This window comes from Falco rusticolus, chromosome 3, assembly GCF_015220075.1.
Source record: "Falco rusticolus isolate bFalRus1 chromosome 3, bFalRus1.pri, whole genome shotgun sequence".
Lineage (NCBI taxonomy): Eukaryota > Metazoa > Chordata > Aves > Falconiformes > Falconidae > Falco > Falco rusticolus.
The window spans coordinates 99631506-99650898 of NC_051189.1; positions in this window are offsets into that span (position 1 = coordinate 99631506).

Here is a 19393-nt window from a genome sequence, read left to right on the forward strand (position 1 = left end):
AGGATAACTCTTTAGGGCCAGGAGTGTAATTTCAGAAAAGGAGAGGGGAAAAATACAGACCCATTTTGTTTTCCACTAAGAAAGTGCGTAGTGATAGTCACAGGGGAAGACAACAGTTCCTATAAGCACTGAAAGTACGAAAAACCAACAACAAAACCGGTGTCATGTACCAAGACACGTTTTTTTGTCACAGCTCTGTTGACACCACCTTTGTTGTGAACTACAAATGCAGCTAATGTAGTTGTGTAAATGTGCATTTATAGTATTGCCACTCATTAGGGATATTTTATTTAAGGTGCCTGTGGGGTGGAGGTTCAGAACTGGTTTTGATGTAACTGGTTTGCATGGATTTTAAAGGCAAGAGATGACATTAAAAAAAACCCAGCATATGAAAAATGCAAATATTTGGGAGAAATGGCAAAGTGTGAATCCATGTGACAGCAGATTCTGTAATGGAACTGAGCTAGCCCCATCTGTGCAAGCAGGCAGTTCACTAGATGTTATGAGCAACAGTGAGGACAGAGGTTTTTCAGGCTGGTGATGGCAGGTTCAACACATCCAGTGTTCCTGTCGATGTCAGTATTTTTCAGCCTGAGGGAAAATGCAGCCTGATGCAAACTGCATTAGGGTTGAGGCACTCAAATGGGAAGCATTTTTATAATCAGTCTATTTTCATGGAATGAAAAGAGAAGACCCGCTGTGACATACTGTGATATATGTTGTTAATTGCTCGTCATAACAATTCTGTTTCTTCAGTAAGATCTCTCTTTTCCCTTACCTCCTCTCCCTATGAAATGATCTCGTCAATATGGAGAGAGCAACCCTGAATAATTTAATGAAAAATTGCTGTTGCCATGGCATAAAGAGAGTTCTGATTTTATATTGAAAGTATTTCTCAGTCTTCATTTGCATTCCCTGACTCTCTAAACAGCTATATCAGCTGTTAGGATTCAAACAATTAAAAATGCTGTATTATTAAGAAGAAATTAAAAGAAGTAATCAGCTTAACACAATTCTAGCTCAAAAAACCCTTGCCTGGCAGCTCATGGGAAAAGCATATTTGTATGCTGTTAACATCCCAAATTGGCTTAAGTTAAAATATACCAGGGCAAGATTAAACTGAGGCAAAGACAGTGGAAAAAGAACTAGTGTTTTCTTTTCACTGTGAACAATGTGAAATTTCATCACTTTTTGTTGTTAGTATGTCATCCGAAAATACTATGCTGAAGCCTACTATGCAGGCTGTTGCAATCTCCTAAGTGAGACTCTTTGATATAAATTTCTTGGCATCTGCTGAATTCCCCTCTTTATTTGACTGAAATGTTTGTACCAGGCTTGTTCTTGTTCCATCTCCAGTGTTTGAACAAGAGAGATTTTTTTCCCCTCCTGGTTTTTTTTTTTAATTCCTTGGGTTTGTGGGTGGGTGTAATAAAGTTTTATAATCCTGATGAACTGATAGTAACTGGGTTAAACTGAACACAAGAAGAGGCAGATGGTACCTACACCTCCTTGGTATGCCTAAGACACCTATTTCGACCGTTCAGCAGCCTCCTCTGTTATCACCTCGGGTGTCTGCAGGATAGATGCTGCAGACCGCACTGCAGCTCACCAGACGATGTTGTGGCACATGGGGTGCTGCCATCTGTTGTACAACCACCAAGAGCGTTGGCCAGCTTTTGTGCCCCAGGTTAAAAAGCCTACAACCATAAAAGTTTGGCTCCTGCCCCTTTAGATATCCTGAGCCAAATGCCAGGGAAGTACGGCTGAGGGGTAAGAATTCGGGGGTCCATTTTACTTCTGTCACTAAAGATTTTAGCTCAGCTACCAGGCACAGGCAAGAGGTCCAGGCCTTCCTGGGATGCCCAGCTTCAAAGCTTAAAGTCATGGAGGCTCTCTGCCCTACCTTGTGTGCTTTCTTTGGCGTGTCCTCTCTCCCTGCTCTCCACTATGCTAGCAATAGTCTCCTCCTCCCTCTTCCCTTCCTTTTCCAGAACATCATTTTCACTGTATATCTGACCCTCGATCATTTTCCCATCTGTAGTTGAAATTTACCTCTAGAAGAACGTCCAGTCACCAGCTTGGCCACTGAGCACTCCCCAGCACTCCTGAACTTTAAGAGAAGCTGGTCACGCCTGTGCTTTGTGGTCCGGGGCTGTCCTGAGTGAGATCACTGACCTTGGTTTGATGATTTCACTCCTGTGTGGGTGAGCCTCCAAACCACTGCTTGGAAAATGAAGCTCCTTCTGCACAGAAGGAGGCTTTTAACCCTTAGCCTGTGGCATACCATAGTGCCCATATACCAGGCTTCATGTGGAAGTCCTAACTGGTTTTCAGCTTGGTGAGTTGTGTGCCTCTGAATCTTGCCCCACCAGAAAAAGCAGAGGCAAAGCAGCTTTGAAGGAAAGGTGCTGTTGTTATTGTTGTCTTGTGCTGTCATCGATACACGGGATGTTGTGTCCCTCTCTCTCTTTCTGCCCTGGAACTAAGAGTGAACTGTGCTCATTACAGCACCATTACAGTCTGTAAGGTGGGTGGCCCATAACTGCATCTCCAAAGCACTATTAAACCCTTGAACTGGAGTGTAGCCAGGCTAAAAGGCTTAACCAGTTCAAAGGCCAAGTGTGCTTACTTGCGAGGCAACGATGGTTCAAGATTAGTTTCTTTTTTTCCGACTGCCCATTCATACTCCCCAGTTTGCCTCCCAGGATGATAGGCCAGCCGATACAGACTGGTGTGTTATCAACTATTTAAGAGATGGCTTTGCAGCACAAGGTATGGTCTCTTTCCTGGTGCAGGATGTCTTCTCAGGAAGGTCTGTCTGCATACTTAGTGTAAGATTATTTTTGTAGCCCACAGCAGTCTTGAAGGCTAAGGTTGTTTGTCTGGAAGTTTGGTGATTATTTGCTTTTGTTTCTAGCCTGCTGTACATCGTGTGGGGCAGAAGAAGAGGAAAAGGTGCAGGTGAAAGTCTTTTCATCTCTAATGTTTGATGTATAGTTTTGTTATTCTAACCTCCTGCATCCATCTTAGGGTTGATGAAGGGATGGAAAATATCTGTTGAGAAGTAGTTTAATAAACCTCTCTGCTGTACCCAGACCATCTCTGAACTTCAAGATTCATGTGTGCATTCCTCTAGTGTCCAAAAATGTATTACTACTTCTGCTTCATATTCCCTAGTGACTGAGTCACTAGATGCTCATGGTTGAATTCCTAGTAATTGATGTAGTAAAAAAAAAAAAAAAGCCCCCACTTACTTGGAGATACTGTGTTTCATTTCTATATGGAACATATCCCAGGCTTTTAACTCACCTTGGAAACCCAACTGTAACTTCTCAAGCACCCCAGTACACAGTGGTAGCTGATGCTTGAGCTATTTTGTTATGCTGGCTCAGCATCATGCTGTGACCAAAATAGGTTCTTCATCAGTCATTTAAGAAAAATATTTTTTCTGCTTACAGCTTCAAAGCAGAGGTAGTTAAGTAAAATATTTTACTTGGGCCTGGTGAGTTACTGTCAAAATATGTGACGAACTCTCAAGACATGGCTGATGTTTCATAAAGAATCTTCTCAATTTTTTGCTCTTATAGGAAATCTGTTCACTGAAAATGCTCATGTTTAAGTGTGGAAGTATACGTAATGTCCTAGGCAGGGTCCAAAAGCTGCCCAAGAACATCTGTACAATCAGGATTTCTCTTAGAGCCCTTGATTTCCTGTTTGGTCCAATAAAAACATAAATTATTCCTGGATTAGCATATACAGACAGCTACAACTAATCAGTGCATGCATGCTCCATCACATATATATATCTTTTATAGACATATATCAGAGACGAGCATGAATTTGGATTTTTGGTGCTGGCTAAAGAAATTAGACTTCCTTAGTGAATCAGTTCCTTGGTGAAAGCAGTATTTTTGTAGAAGGCATTTTAAGTGGGATTATTGCTGTCCTTTTGTAGCGCTGATGAAATCCTCCCAGGAATTAGGTGACAATGTTTGTCAGTAAAGAACACCCAAGTTGTGTCCAAGAGCTAAACTGACTTTTGATCTCTCAGAATTATCTTCTGGGAGCCCTTCTTGGTTACCTTTGCAAAACCAGATTTAAATGTATGTTGTGCCTCCAAAGCCCTTCCTACTTTCTGCTATATGAGTAAATAAAATGATTTTAAAGTGTTAAATATCACCCTTTTGTAAGAACAAAAAAACCCAAGTAAACTGTTGTGAGTGTTTGACTGTCCTTTTAGTCTTTTTTCCATTTCTCAGTGAAGCAAATAAAACCATGCGACTCTCAAATAGTCATGGGAGGGGAGAAAGAGGGAGAGGCTGTTGCTTCTTTTTTTTTTGGATCAAGGAGTAATGTCCAGAGACACTGAAGACTGAGAGGCTCCCATTGTGCACAAGCTGCGCAGACATGTGAAAGGAGCAGTCTGTTATTTTAATATTACTGTAATAATTTTGCGTATATGTTTGGTAAGTCTATAGTACGCTGCTGCAAATTTGTTGCTTGTCTCGCAGTGGCCTTCCAGGAAATGTGTTAGTACATTTGCATCTCTTGGTCACATCACTGAAGCTTAGAGCTGTTGCCTTAAGTAGAGGAGCATGAGGATGAGTTTAGATTCGTTTGGGAAGCTGACTCCGATATGCCTTCCTCCTGTTTGTCTGGTATCAGTTCTTGCTGACTGTTCTTGCTGCAAGGGAATTTCCCTTAGGAAGTGTTTTATTGGACTAGCACTTCTCTGAAGTATAGAGAAAGGAAAATAACACTAGGAACATCAGGCAGGAAAAAATAAAGAGCTCCAGCAGACATCCCTAAATATTATCACATGTTGTGTAATACAGGGAATAATAAAAATAAGTAGTGGTTATAGAGAAACACTTTTTAGATATGTTTTTGTTAGCCAGAAAGCCAGTATTATATCTGAACAAATGTATGCCCTCGCATACAATGTCAGTTTTGTATTTGTACCTTTGATATGAGAACGCCAAATTTCATATCTGGGTGATGCAGAGGTATGGTAATCAGCTGCTTAAATATTTAAATAACAAAAAGCTGTGCGCAACATGGCAAGCAATGTTCATATACTATAGGAGAAGTAGTATAGATGGGATAAACAACAATCTGGGTTGCTGACCTTTCTAAATTCAGATTAATTATGAATTAATAATGTATCATTAAGGATGGCGGAGAGGACATGCAGGAAAAGGCACAGACAGCCCAGGGAAGCAGAGGGAGTCCAAAGGTTTTGAATGGAGCTCATCTACGAGCAGAGGAAGAAGGTGGGAGGGAGCTGTCTCTCCTTGTTGCCTGTCCCTATCAGTTGGAATCTGAAGCAGGAGACCTCAGGAACCCTTCCAACACCGACCCTCAACATCTCACTAAAACAAGACTGTGGCTCAACAGCTATGGGAAAGCCCGACACTCCTGATGGGGAGGTGTCAGACCTGACCTGTGTGAGTTGGTGTCTGCTGGGCTGACAGCTGGAACTGTAACAGGGACTCAAAAATGTTGGAGAGAGAATAAAGAAAAATGGGATCATGTCCACCTAGAAGTGAGATTCAAATACGGAAAAAGCTGACTCTGGAGCTACAACCAGCCTCTATTCATTGTGGATGCTTATTGCTGTATTCGATCCCACATTATAATTAGCAAATGAAGTATCAAATGATGAACATTTTGATTTCGTTTGCAAACATATATATAAACAAGATGATGTCTCGTCAGTGCAAAATACAAAGGCTTAACAAATTGTGTAATTATACATTTCCTGCAGATTTTCTGCTATTTTTCATATAGTATTTGAACATTGCTCACCATGTTATCAACAGCTTTTATTTATTTAAATATTTAAGCAGCTGATTACCATACTTATGCATTACACAAATATGAAATTTGGTGCTCTCATATGAAAGGTGCAAGCATGTTGCATGCAAGGGCCTTTTGCTCAAATATAATAAACAGGGATGCAAAGAGAAGGAAACACTAGTATTTTTCATTCTCTTACCTCCTTGAAAGTCCATTTAAAATGATGTTTGTAATGTGGAGGTGCTACCGTTTTTCCTTCTGTCCCCAAGTTGCATGTCATTTCCTCATTAATCTTTTAATGTGACAAGCCTGGAGATTTTTCTTCTTGTTGTTTTCAGTGGGAAGGCTCCAGTATTCCTGGAAATGAAGGTACCCATGTTAATCAGAATGTGGCTCTGAGCAATTAACAGCGTATCCAGATTCCTGGACTGCTGTGGCACATTTGGTTCAACTTGTGCCTTCGTAAGCAAAAGTACAGTTACTTTAGCTGGAAAATCCAATGCAGGGGGGAGGCAAGAGTGAGCTTTCTGTTATTTTATTAACACTCTCTCAGTTTAGGTCCTCGGGAAACCTCTGACTGGTATTTATTTGAAGATGTCTCTGTCCATGATAATATTATGATTAGAATAAAAGGAAGCAGAAAGAAAGAAAAAAGAAAAAAAGGTTTTCTTACTGAAACAAAGCGAAGGACACTTTTTATTTCCCCAGCCCAAAAAATCTCTGGAAGAGTAACCCAAGACAGGACTTGGCAAGTACTTATTATGCCCTCTGCCAAATAATGGCTAGAGATCTAGCAAATCTAGTTATTAAATGAGCTGAGCAGGAAAAGCCTGTTTGAAACTGCTTGGAAATACTAGCGCCATGCTCGGCAGAGGACGAAAGGCACAGGGATTATGAACTGCAGTCACTGAGGCCTCACGTCAGCCGTGTAAGATCAGAGTCAACGATGGGCAAAGCGGTGCGGGAGAAGCAGGAGAGGGGGAACGAGTGTTGTTGAGGCTCATGTGCTGCTCTTGGCATTCGGCCTGCTCTTGTTACTTTGCTTGGCTTTTAGCTGATAAATAAAACATGGAGTAGTGTCTAGAAACACAGACAGAGGAGAGAGTTCAACTACCACCTAACTGCTGCATGGTGCAGTTGTAGTGTTAAGAACTCTCTTTTGGGAATTAAGATGGGAACTTAATGCTGCAGACTGGGACCAGCAGTAATGCTGTACAGGAGTAGGCCATGAACAGAACAGCTGAGGGAAGCATAAAGGCGTTATTCCTAGGCAAATCCAGGGAATGGCATTTAGACAGTCCAGATAGTCTGGTCTGTAGCTGAACTGGCACCAGTTGCTAGAGCAGATTGCATAAGTGACCCAAAAGGGATGGCAGAGAATAGCTTTCCAGCTCCCAAGAGCAGAGGGATCCTATTCAGGGAAGCTGCCTCAGCTGTCAAGGCAGTTCTTCCATGTCAGTGGACTGAAAAATATCTCTATTTTTCCCTTTGCAACCAAAAGCAAAAGACAGCTTTTGAAAGACTATTTTAGAAGAGCTTCATGCATCTGAAGGCTTAGTCTTCCAAAATTTTAATGACAGCTCATAAAAGCTATTCTGCAAAGAGACACTGTACGATTTGTCTTGCATCCTTCTAAAAGGTGAGTGCTGGCTTGGCAGGGTGAATAATTCACTTGCTATTTTAAAGCTGCAGAAGGTGCAACTTAATTCTGTAACTGTATGATGTCTCTGTTTGACCACTGGGGATGAAGTGCTGCTGCTTCATACCGAAAGCCGGTCTGGGTGCGATGGACAGAAAGCTTTCCAGGAGCAGTGTGGCTGTGCTGCTCCAGGTGGGTGTGCAGCAGCTTCCCCCCCACGGTCTTCCCAAAGGGATGCTGACTTTGTGGCACTGTGCATGGCAAAGGGACTGAGCTCTGCTATGGCTTGAAGAAAACAAGGGAGAGCAGCAGCTTGTATTCTTTAGGGTTTCTGGGGCAGTAGGCTGGGAGAAGTCTCCCGTATCTTTGTACAGCCTGCCTTGGCTTCCCTTTCTTGCCCGGCGAAGGAGGGCCTCCATGTGCTTGGGGCTTGACTCTGAGCTCAGAGGCTGCCTTTGCGAATGGCTTTCAAATGGTAGCCAAAAATATTTGTCTGTGCATGTGTATGTGGAGGCGTGGGGGAGGGAGCATTGCTCCCTTGTGCAGTCGCACAGAACAAGCCACAATCTGGCGTGCTTTTGGTTATTAATAGCTAGAATATGGAAGTAGGGCAAATATCCATCCTGATTTATCCTGACCTGAATAATCCATATAGTCTTCAGGCCATAGACTAGTGATTCTGTCTCTAGCTGTCACATTCCTGAATTTTAGGAAGTGATATCTGTGACCATTCTGTGTCATGATGATCAATGTCACATTAAAGAGAGAAGCCCGTAGGCAGGAGCGTGAGCTGTGTGAGCACTGCTTGCTTAGGGAAGCACCGGGGTGGGGATCCTGCTGGCTGTCACTCCACGCTGAGAGACCACCAGACGAAAGATCCTGAGGGAGAGGTCACCCTGGCCTGGGGCTGCTCTGCTGGGAAGGGGGGAGCATGAAAGATGCTCTAAGAGGCAGGCCATGGGTGGGGAAGAAGAGGCAAAGAGCTGTGAAGCAGCATGGAAGGAGGAAGGTTTGATTCAGGGGTGGGGAGGGGAAGAGAAAAGGAGGTGTGCAGAACCCCGTATCCCTATGGTTAACCATCCCCAGGCAGGATCAGGGCATTTGGCAGGAGTGCAAACAAATACAAGAATATTGGGTTGTTGAGATTCCAGGAATTAAAATTAAAACGGAGTGATGAGACTCAGGAAAGGCTCCATGGTGTTACTGGAAGCTGCGCTTTTTTTCACCTTTTGGTTTCTAAAAATCATGAATACACTGAATCCTATCTTTTTATTCCTCTCCCAGTTTGCAACATGGTGTTTTTCACACCTATTTTGAAATCACAGTGACTTTTTTGACCAAGTGTGCAGATTTGCCATTGTGGCTTACTTAACATTCCTAGCATATGAAGAGAGACAAAGAAAACTGTGATAAATCCAGCAAAAAGATGCCTGGGACGCAAATCAGAAGCCCTCATTTGGTCAGGTTTCCCGCTGACTTCCACACAAACTGGCAAGATGTTGGAGTAGAGCGTGCAGGCTGGAAGAATAGAGTGCACATTTGCATCCTGCTATTGTTCTGAGTGTTATTCTGGTAACAATTTTCTTTTTCTGGATGGGCACACAAAAAAGCAATAAATATTATTGCTGATTGTGTTTTAGAAACTGCAGGCATTAGTTGGAACGTAGGCCTATTTACTAGGGGTAGAAGGAGTATATAGGGAAACAAATCCTTGCCCAGAAGTATTTAAAGCCTAATATTAAATCAAGACACAATGTAAGAAACGTAACTAGTATGAAATGAAGATGGCTGTGCTAACAGTCTGCTGCTATTTAACCCAGCTAATGAACAATTCGATAGCTTCAAATCATCTAGCGTTTTGTGCATGTTGTGATGTGTTTCCATTCCGCTATAATGCAGAGAAGTAAATACAGGAGTGGTTTCTACCAGGCTGATTTCTGGAGTCACAGTGTTCAAGTTATACCCAGGGCAGGTAAGTATGTTTGCAAACACTAAGTTTCAGTGCATCTGTGCTTTTCGTGGGTCTTTAAATGTCGGTATGAACGCTCACCAGTAACCGTCCACGCTGCAGGTGAGTAGCCATGGTTAGATGCTTCCTCCTTGTGCCTCCCTTCCCAAGCCACAGCAGATGAAAAAGCACCACAGGTCCCTGGCTCTTCCCTCCAGGTTCCACACTCTTCCTCGCCAGGGACGAGCCTCTGTTCACCCTCCCCTTGCAGAAAGCTCTCGGCCAGAGTGAATGCAGCGCAGCAAGACAAAGGTGAGTCTCCTAACGCCAACAGCCTCCTCAGTGCTTCTGCAGAAGGGGCTGGGATGGCTCCCTCGAGCTGCCAAGAGCCAAGGCTGTGGGCAGCCCCAGCTGCCATCTCATCGAGAGCAGCGGGCAGCTACGGCAGCACTGCCTCACCTCTCCCGGCCAGCGAAAGCCCAGGGCTCCGAGCCCTCAGCCAGCCAGGGAGGCTGAGATTCCCACAATGGGGAAGAGGGAGCATGCCGGGATTTTCCTGTTTGCTTTTGCAAGGCAGATGCCGACTGTCCGGGTGTTGCTGTGTTTCTGATGGGAAGCGTGCACCAGCGCTCGGGGCTCTGCGGCTTGGGCTTGTGGCATTTGTGAGCCTCGTTTGTCAGCGGTAAGTTATTCTTGTCAGATTTCCAAGTAAACAGCAGACAGATACCCCTTTGAGCTGTTAGAGTTTGCCAAGAAAACTGTCTGAACTTTGAAATTTCTCCTTTTATTTGCTGCCTTCCTGACCCTGCCTCCGCCGACAGCAGGTCCCTCTTGTCAGGGGAATGTCCTCCAGGCACAACACAGGGAAATGGAGGAGGGGAATTTTCAAATCCCAAAATCCTGTTTGGCAAGATGAGGATGTCTGGGCCTGAGAGGGACTGCAGCAGGCAGCTCGGTACAGCTAGGACTTGTCGATGAGAGTCTCCCCACACTGAACTCCCCATTTCTCCAGAGAGGGTGTAGGGTTGGAGCGTGCGCCTGGTAGCAGCCGCTCGGTTGATGGGCGATAGCTCATTAAGCTGTCACAGCTCTATGGTAACAGCGTGCATGGCATCCACATCTAAAGCAAACACGCGGGCTTTGATCAAGTTTGCTCTTATTATACTAGCGAGGTTCAGCCCAGCCTGGGCTCCTCAGCAGCTGGGGACTTTGCAGAATAAGCTCTGTCCCTGTCCCTACAGGGATGCTTTCAGCAGTTCCCTTCTTGCTGTGCCCAGTCCCTATCCAGGGCTAATGCGGAGGGTCAGCTTTGCCATCCTCAGAAGCGTTGTGCAGGCAGCAGCCTGGGTGTGGTTTGCCTTCTCTATCCACAGCCCCCTAAATGAGGGTCTCGGAGCCTTACCCCTGTGCTGTACGCACCCGGGTACTTGGTGAGGCCCCTCTGGTCTCTGGAAGGAGCAGGCTTTGAACAGCTTCTGTTGAGTTATTTTTGCATGATCCATACATGCCTTGGGCTTACATGGAGTCTGTTTATGACTGGGATAAAACATAAGAAAATGCTAAAGTATCTGGTACGTCTGCTTCTTTTCCCCTTTAAGATGTGAAATAAATTGCATAACACCAATATCTGAATTCTGGAGTAAGGAGCATTAGCCACTCTCCAGAATGTGTCACCTTTTCACTTTGTGAAGTGAACAACTGGAAATGGTGATTGAAGACAGTTTTGTATTGGTATGCTTGAGACAGTGCAAGCAATGTGTTTATTAATTACAAAATATAGCTGTTCAGTTTTGGTCTGTGGAAGGGGAGAGGACTTCTGGCCTTTAGGCATTTCTTTGGGGAAGAGATGATCCATCTCTGCTGAATCAATGGGTTTTCTTCCATTGACTGTATACATTTTGGCTAGTGTCCAATCTGACCTCCCTCAGCTTCTGTCTGGGTGTTTGAACAGTTAGATCATCTTTGGCAGCTAGTAATATATTTTTGATTTTTTTTATGTATACCAAAATGAATATCAGTATTCAGCAGGTTATCAAAACACAAGCTTACGTTACTGCAAAGAAAGTGCTGCTGTTTGCTTTTCAGAGCCCTGTCCTGCATTTCTTCTCGTCTTGAGGAACAGCACAGTAAATGAAGGAGGGGAACAGAGGCACAGTTCACATACCTCCTCTGAGCAGGTCTGTCAATACAGATGTTTTAGGAAACAATCTTTGTGAAGGATCTGTTTCACACAGGCTTCCTAAGTGTTGCAGTGGGTTGCATCTTTTATATGCCATGCAGGTCAAATCCTTAATAAAAGCACCGTCTGTTCTTGTAATTTGTAAAACGTACAACTTCTTCCCCCAACAAACGCTTTCCCTTTCTCCTGCGAACCCCTTCATCCAGCTGTGTGAGGTCTCTATGCCGCAGAGGTCTTCTGCTCATGGGGCAATTCCTGCTGGGTCCCAGTGAGACCTCGGCTCTGGTGCTGTCCACCCCCTGCCCCGGCCGGTGGCCTGAGGAGGTGACCATGTGAGGAGGTCAGTCTGCAAGCGAAGGTCTGTCTGTAAGCGGTGGTTGGAGCTGCAGTGGCAGGCTTTGGTGTGGTTCCTCGAAGTGGGACTGAGCCAGCCTAAAGGGTGTGCTGAGCTGCACGCGTCCCCGTTCCCTGTCCTGACATACAGCATGTACCATGCTGACAGTCATTTGTTTTTAGCGTAGGTAATCACCGATATGTTCTTTTAAGTGAGATTCATAGATGCTGATTACATTTACTGCATAAATTACTTCATTATTAAAATCAGGTCATTTGAGCCCCAAAACCATTAACATGCAAACTATTAGCATAATTTCATAAGCTAATAAATCAAGCACAGGAAAAGAACTAAGCGGTTCCTAGTGATAAGTGTTTCTTCAGAGATTAAGAAACACAATTTTCTTATGCATATATTAACATTTTAAAAGTGAATTCATGCAAAAGCAATTTTTCTGCATATATAAAACTTACATTTAATAATCTTTATACTCAGCCTCCAGAGCTGTTTCAAAATTAATGTGGGGTTGTTTTTTTTTTCCTCTCTCAAATCACTGTGCAGGAATTTGATGTTTAACCAGCTAGCCTGTTTTGAGATACTCTACCTGTAAAATTCCTTATGCCTTATTTAAACAGTCAAAAGTTAACAAATAAAACAAGCCAAGGTATGATTTAGAAGAAAAATAGCTTCAGTTCATCTTAGATAATGAACTGTTCATCCAAGGTAAATTTTGTGTTCTTAATCTTAAGCAGTACCAATGAAATAGTAATTATCTCCATAATTGCAATCTAGAACTGTAGTTGTCGTCTTATTAAAGTGGTGCATTAAAACTGATTTAATTCCCATTTCTTATGTAATAAAATGTAATATTGGCCAGAATAATGCAGAGATAGGCTCTTCTGTTCACTTTACTGACTAGATTTGAAATAATACAGTAATAGAAATGTAATTATTTGGATACACAGAAGTTGCAGGGAAACAAAGAAAATTCCAATGTAAATGAAACTGTAATAAGTAACAGATGACAACGGCCAGGAATTTTACTATGTTACCAGACGTCCGTGATTTATTTATGTTTAGCTGGGTTTGTTTTCCAGCTCCTAACCTACTGTTTTGGTTTGTTTAGTGTATTGTTTTTTTCCAGTATGAGGCACCCAGTGATTTGCTCCAAGGAATAAGAGAAGATAATGTTTTCGGAATGGCGCTCACCATGCTGGTGAACCATTTGGTTTCTACAGCAATACCACAACCTCTTTCTTTCCTAGCCCACATGTGAAAAAACACTCCGATAACTTTTAGCAATTGCTTCTGCTTGCTGCTGTTTAATGACTGGCTTGGCTGAGACGCCACCACACTGAGAACTGCCTCTTTGGCGAGGATTGGCTTGGTGCTGGCCATCTCCCTGCACCACTTCACCCCGGGGGCAGACAAGGACAACCACTGGCACGAGGGAGGTGGTGACAACGTACATACAAGAGGGGACACCCCTTATCATGGCAGCTGGTTGGTATGTCAGTTTTGCTGCAATGTGAAGCCACAGCCTCGGCCACAAGAGAGCCAGAGTCCTGAGTTGAGCACAGCAGTAGTGCTCACCCAAGTGCAACCGAGGTGGCAGGACATTCAACACAGAGCCTGTGCAGAAGAGAAGGCAAAAAGGGAACGTGTTATGATCACTCCTGTTATAGCAGTGTAGCTCATGTGATGGCTGGATTGGACCTGTGACTCAGAAGGCCAAGTATTTATCATCTTAATTTAAAAAAAAAAAAAAAAAAGCCAACAACAAAGAAGGAAACAGCAGAGCACTGTGGATGTGCAGCTTTCCATGTCTGGGGTCCGAACCGTTCTTGTTCTGTGTTCCTCCCTCACCTTTTTGCCCATCAGGAGTACAGGGACACTGTAAATCCCCCAGATTCTTAGTGTTCTCCTTGCCTTTCCCCTGCTGGAGGATTCCGTGCCCCATTCCTCAGTTATGGTCTCCTTCACATTCTTCGTTTCAAAGCAGATATTGAATTACTGCTGATCCTGGCAGGTCTTTAGCTTATTTGGAGGCTGTGTGCACTATTGTACATGCATAAATCGTTCGTATCTGTTGAGGATTCTCCTGGGCTGTTTCAGTTATGTCTTCAGAGGAGTTTATCAAAACTCCATTCCAGGTCATAAACTCGTTTTTCAATGTTTGTGTAATTAATTGCATGGAGGAGATGCTGTATCTAGCACAGAGCAGGTGACAACACCCACGTGAAATCGTATTTATGAGACTTTTCTAATCAAAATGTGAGTAATTGCAGTAGAATGGTTATGGAGTATTTGGCAGTGTTACTCTCCGTACTGCTGAAGCTGAATATTAAAAAGGAGATTTGAAATCTTGTCTGGACAAATTGACATGATTTGGGAGCTTTTACAACATGACAGTCCCACGTGAAGACAAACGGAGGCTACAGTGCAAACGCAAAACCTGACTTGATTGCTTTGTTCATATATAGTAGAATCCCCTTGAAGTCAAAGGCAGACTACTCACCTGAATAAAATTTCTGGGTCAGGTTCCACATTTGCATCAATGAATATGTGTGAAAAAAAGAATCTGAATTTCCAGGATTCTGTTACAATTATTCTCAGGTAACGCTGCTGTCTTCCCTTTTAAAATGCTAACGATTCCTTTTAAAGTGGAACAGCCCACGTGAAGTACTTCACTTAGCTAGGCACTGTCCTGATTTTCAGCAGTGTATGAGAGGAAGGTTCCTCCAGGCAGTGCTTGGTGCTGCTACCCCAGGCTTCTGCTCTCACCGCCTCTTGCAGGACTCCGTTCCTCTCCACAGGCTGGAGGGGAAACCTCAGGAGACATTTAGCAGCAAAGTGAAGGCATCTGCCCAGGTTCAGTGACCCTTCTCCCAAGAGAACAACAGAGAAACTCATTTGAACCACAGAATTTATGTTTCAGTGTTGGGGTTTTTTCACTGCTGCTGCTCATACTCTTTTCTCTTTCAGACTCTTCATCTGCTTTCTCCGCCAACTGCGACCCCCTGATGAAGTGGTAAATTCAGCTCAAAAGTAATTTCTGTTTCTGATATACCTGTTTAGCAAGGCTCACTGGGCAGTGGAAAAGGATGTTTAAAAAAATCAGTCTTTGAATGATATTTTATTCATTACGTTAAAAGCATATCCATTCACTAATCTGACCACTTCCAGCCTCTGCTACACCTTGTACACACTTTCTGACTCATGAAGGAACAAAATGGGGACAAGTCGACTGTGTTGCCTGTGCCTGGCAATTACGGTGGACAAAGGTGGCAGGGGGATGAATGAAAGTTCAGATCCATCTCTAATGGATTCCCATAATACAAAAAACTGCTTTCTATGAGAGTGCGTGTAGGGCTGCACTTCATACACACAGTTCCGACCGGGAAGAGCCTGGCTGAGGCAGTCGGTCGTGATGCATGTGGTTTTCTCCCTGCACCCCTGTGTACCTCTGTAACCCATCCCCAGAACACACCTGTGCTCCATGACTGCCTCTCCAGCGCTGTCAGCCCAAGGGAGCCAGGCTGCCATCCCGCTCCTTCCTCCCTAGCGTCCTGCAGCTGTACGGGAGGGAACATTCTCCGATGTTTGGGGAAGAGTGCTGGGAAATCAGCATTTCTGCTCTGGGGTACTTGCAACCATAACAAACCCAACAGCTCTCCTTCTTCCCCAGGAATCCAAAATGCTTCTGGAAATCCTGAGCTATTGCAGATTTTCTTCCAGGAAAATTGTATTGTCGCCAAGACCTTTCTCATGGCACGAATGGCTGCTGTTTCCATTTTGGAGGGGGGGGTGTTAGTTTTTTGGGGTTGTTTCTTTTTTTTTTTTTTTTTTTTTTTTTTTAAAGATCTCTGTCTACAGCACCAAACAAATGCTGCTTTATTTTCCTCCAGCACAGAAAATTTGGGTGAGGAGGGATCGCTGTACAAGCAGCTGTGCGGCACTGCTCCCCTGGGCTGTTCAGAAGTACGCTCGCTCTTCAGAACGAATAACTGCAGTTTGCCTCAGTTTTAACATGCTCCCAGTTAACTACCATATACAGTATTTTAGTTAAAAGTACCTTTAGATGGTTGAAGTGGAAACTGAATCATCCATTAGAGGTTCTGCCAGGAGAGGAGGCACTTCCAAAGGCCATTGGGAGCCCTGTGACAATCTCTCTGGCCATTTCAGTAAGGTGCCTTGTTACCAAATCCGCTTATTCATTACCTACCCAGCTCAACTTTGAAGAAATTACTTTTGAGCTCACTCATTAAACTAGCTACCCAGCTCAACCATTGCTCCATTTCTGAACTGGCATATATTTCTATAAGAACAAAAATGATGTGTAGTGCCTGTCACTTTAAAAAAAAATAGAAATCCACAAACACCAAGATATGTGAAAGTGTTTGCTGAGAACCAAAGCCTTTGTGTCAGAAAAGGGTTCAAGAAAACGAGGATACACATAGTACTCTTGCTTTGCTGTAGGTTCTCTGCTGCAGATTTGAAATGACGGTATGGAAGGTGCCTGCTGAAGATATCTGATGTGATGTAAAGGGCCTTGGATTATCAAACCCTGAGCCTGACGCATTGCATTGACTCCATTTTCATTTTGGGAAGTGTATGAACGGTATGAACTATAGAAGAATAAGAACCAGCTCACATAAATGGTTCTCCCTTAGTTATATATCAAGAGTCATGTATCTTCGTTTTCTCACATAACCTTAAATGGGGCAATAAACTTTAAGTTTTTACGAACATATTTGAACTTTTCAGTGAGGAGGGGTCTAATATCTAAAAATATCTAAAAATTTATGAGACTTAAGAACACTGGGGGGTTTTAAGGTTAGTTTTATTTAAATGGAATTCAGATGCTTACTTGAGATCTTGAGAATTCCTGTAAAAAATTGTGCAAAACAGTATGATTGAATATTTTTAAGATACCGTAATAATCTACTTGTGATTTATTTGCTGTTCTGTAAACCACTCACTGCAGGTGGTGGAAAACCTTTTTCCTTTTTATTGCAGATGACCTGTGGTTCCAGGCTCTTCCTCAAGAAAAAAAAAATCTGAGTCATTAATCAAATTGGAAGATTTTAAGGTAAACTGCAATGGACAAAGAGAATTGCTCCACCGAGGCCAGAAACTGAGCTCACAGGAATTAGCTGAATGGCTGTAATATGTCCCCCATAGAGGACTGGCAGTGTTGGTTATTTTTCATTTTTAGGTGATATATGTTAGCTCACCTTTATTTACCCATCCATCATGAACACTGTAGAGGAGAATTGTGCATGATCGTATATATTTAGGAGATTCTGGAAGTATGATTTACTTTCAGATATGAGCCTCCCAAATTTATATAAAAATCCATCTGTGGCCTGTATTTCAAATAAACAGGTCCTCTGAAAACCCTGTTAATGCTGTAGAGTGTTTATAAACTGACCGACGCTTACCATTAGCTCATTAGTTAGTGTGCCATCCTCTGGTTTCAGCTGGCTCTCTGGGCATTTGGAACCCATTTCTGAACCAAAGAACTTCCTGCTGACTTTCCCAATACCCCTGGAATATTCCAGGGGTGTCATCCAGCGTGCAAAGGTGGTCAGGTCTTGGCACTGTGGCTCGGCTGGGTGCTGCCTGACCCTGGTCACTGCACTGGTTCGGGGCGCTAAGGCAGCGGGAGTCTGACCCCGCAGAGACACACCTGGTGGGTTTCTGGAAGGTGACCACGCAGAAATGTCTCGATGGCGAGTGTCAAAGGTGATGCAAAGATAAAGGTGGGACAGCTCGACCAGCAGGGAGGAGGGAACTGGCTTGTCACCTGGCAGTGAGGTCACCTGAAGGCAGACATGGAGCTGCAGCCCTGGAGAGGTAGTAGCTGCTGTGGCTTTCCACACCTAGCTTAGACACGTACTGCTGGTGGTAAGAACCTCATGCTGTCTGTTGAGAAACCTATTTATCAGCACAGGGTATCAGCTCTGAAAGACTGAATGCTTAAATGAAAATACAAAATCTCTGTGCGTTATCATGACAGAGAGTCTTATCTTGTGCTACAGGCAAATATTACTGCAACATAGAACCACATTTTAGGAAATCTGAAGAGATGATGGAGTGACAATGTTATAACTGTCATGGGTATGTAGTTTTATGCTTCTGCTTACCTAAATTTTGTTGAAGTGGACATCAGCTAAATTTCTTTACCAGTATGACGTGTCCTTTCCTTCTCCTTGAGTCGTTCACGCAGAGAACTGCAGCACTGAACATGAAACATTTCTTTCCAGGCAGTTCTAAGTAAGGACAGCCAAGAAAGTTAAGGCAAATCAAGTTGGGGATGTGAATCCAACTTCCATAAATTAAAGTACATTAAAAAGCTTCTGTGTGGTTTAGTTCCTTCAGGTGTAGTGCAGCTGTAACTTGCTCAAGGACTGAGCTCGCTTCTTCTTATTGATTGCTCTTAAGTTTAATGAATTTTAGAAAAACCCCAAGAGTGAGATAAAAAAAATTGAACTGTGTGTCTATTCTAATTAAACACTCAAGGGAAGAGGAGAACATCTTACCAAACAACTTACCTAGGTATAGTTTGGAAGTATACAGCACTGCTGAAGTCAGGTCTCCTGCTGCAGTTGGTGAAACTCCTAACAACGGGGCTTCCTGAAAAGTATCTTGGGAGCTGTATTCAATGTGAAAACCATGAACAAATCAGGGAAGATACTTCCGTAGCGCTTCCAATGTAAGTAAACGTGCATTTTAAAATATTGTATTAATGTTTTACTAATATTTATTAATATATTATCCTTGAGAAGAGAAGGCTTAGGGGGATCTTATCCATGTGTATAAATACCTGAGAGGAGGGAGCAAAGAAAGCAGAGCTGGGCTCTTCTGCTAGTATCCAGGGAAGGGATAAGAGGCAATGGGCACAAACTGCAACAAAGAAAATGCCATTTAAACAGAAGAAACTTTTTTCCAGGTCAAACACTGGAACAGGTTACCCAGAGAGTTGTGGAGTCTGGGTCTTTGGAGATAATTCAAAATACAACTGGGCATGGACCCTGGCATGGACCCTGCTTTGAGCCGGGGCTTGGACCTGCTGAGTTCCAGAGGTCCTTCCTACCTCAGCCTTCTTGGTTCTCTGTAGGCCAATTGTTGTTAGCAATCTGATTGTGAAAAGATATGAACTAAGTTTCAACCTCTACAATTTCCTCTGACATCATCATATTTGTAGGACTGAATACATTGAAATGGGGGTTTAATTATTGAATTATCCTTTCTGGAATACAGTGAAAAGGGTTGATTCAAATGCAAGTGGTCCTTTTGAATAGCAATTGGAAATCAAAATGTTATGGCAGCAATTCCTTCATAGAATTCGGGTTCATCTGTCAATAATCTGGACAATGATTTTATCTTTGGTTTGAAAGAAATATTCTCTCCAGATCTTCACTGATTTTTCATTTTGGATGATTTATGACATACTCCTTTTGATAATACTCTCATCTTCTTTTTCCCTCT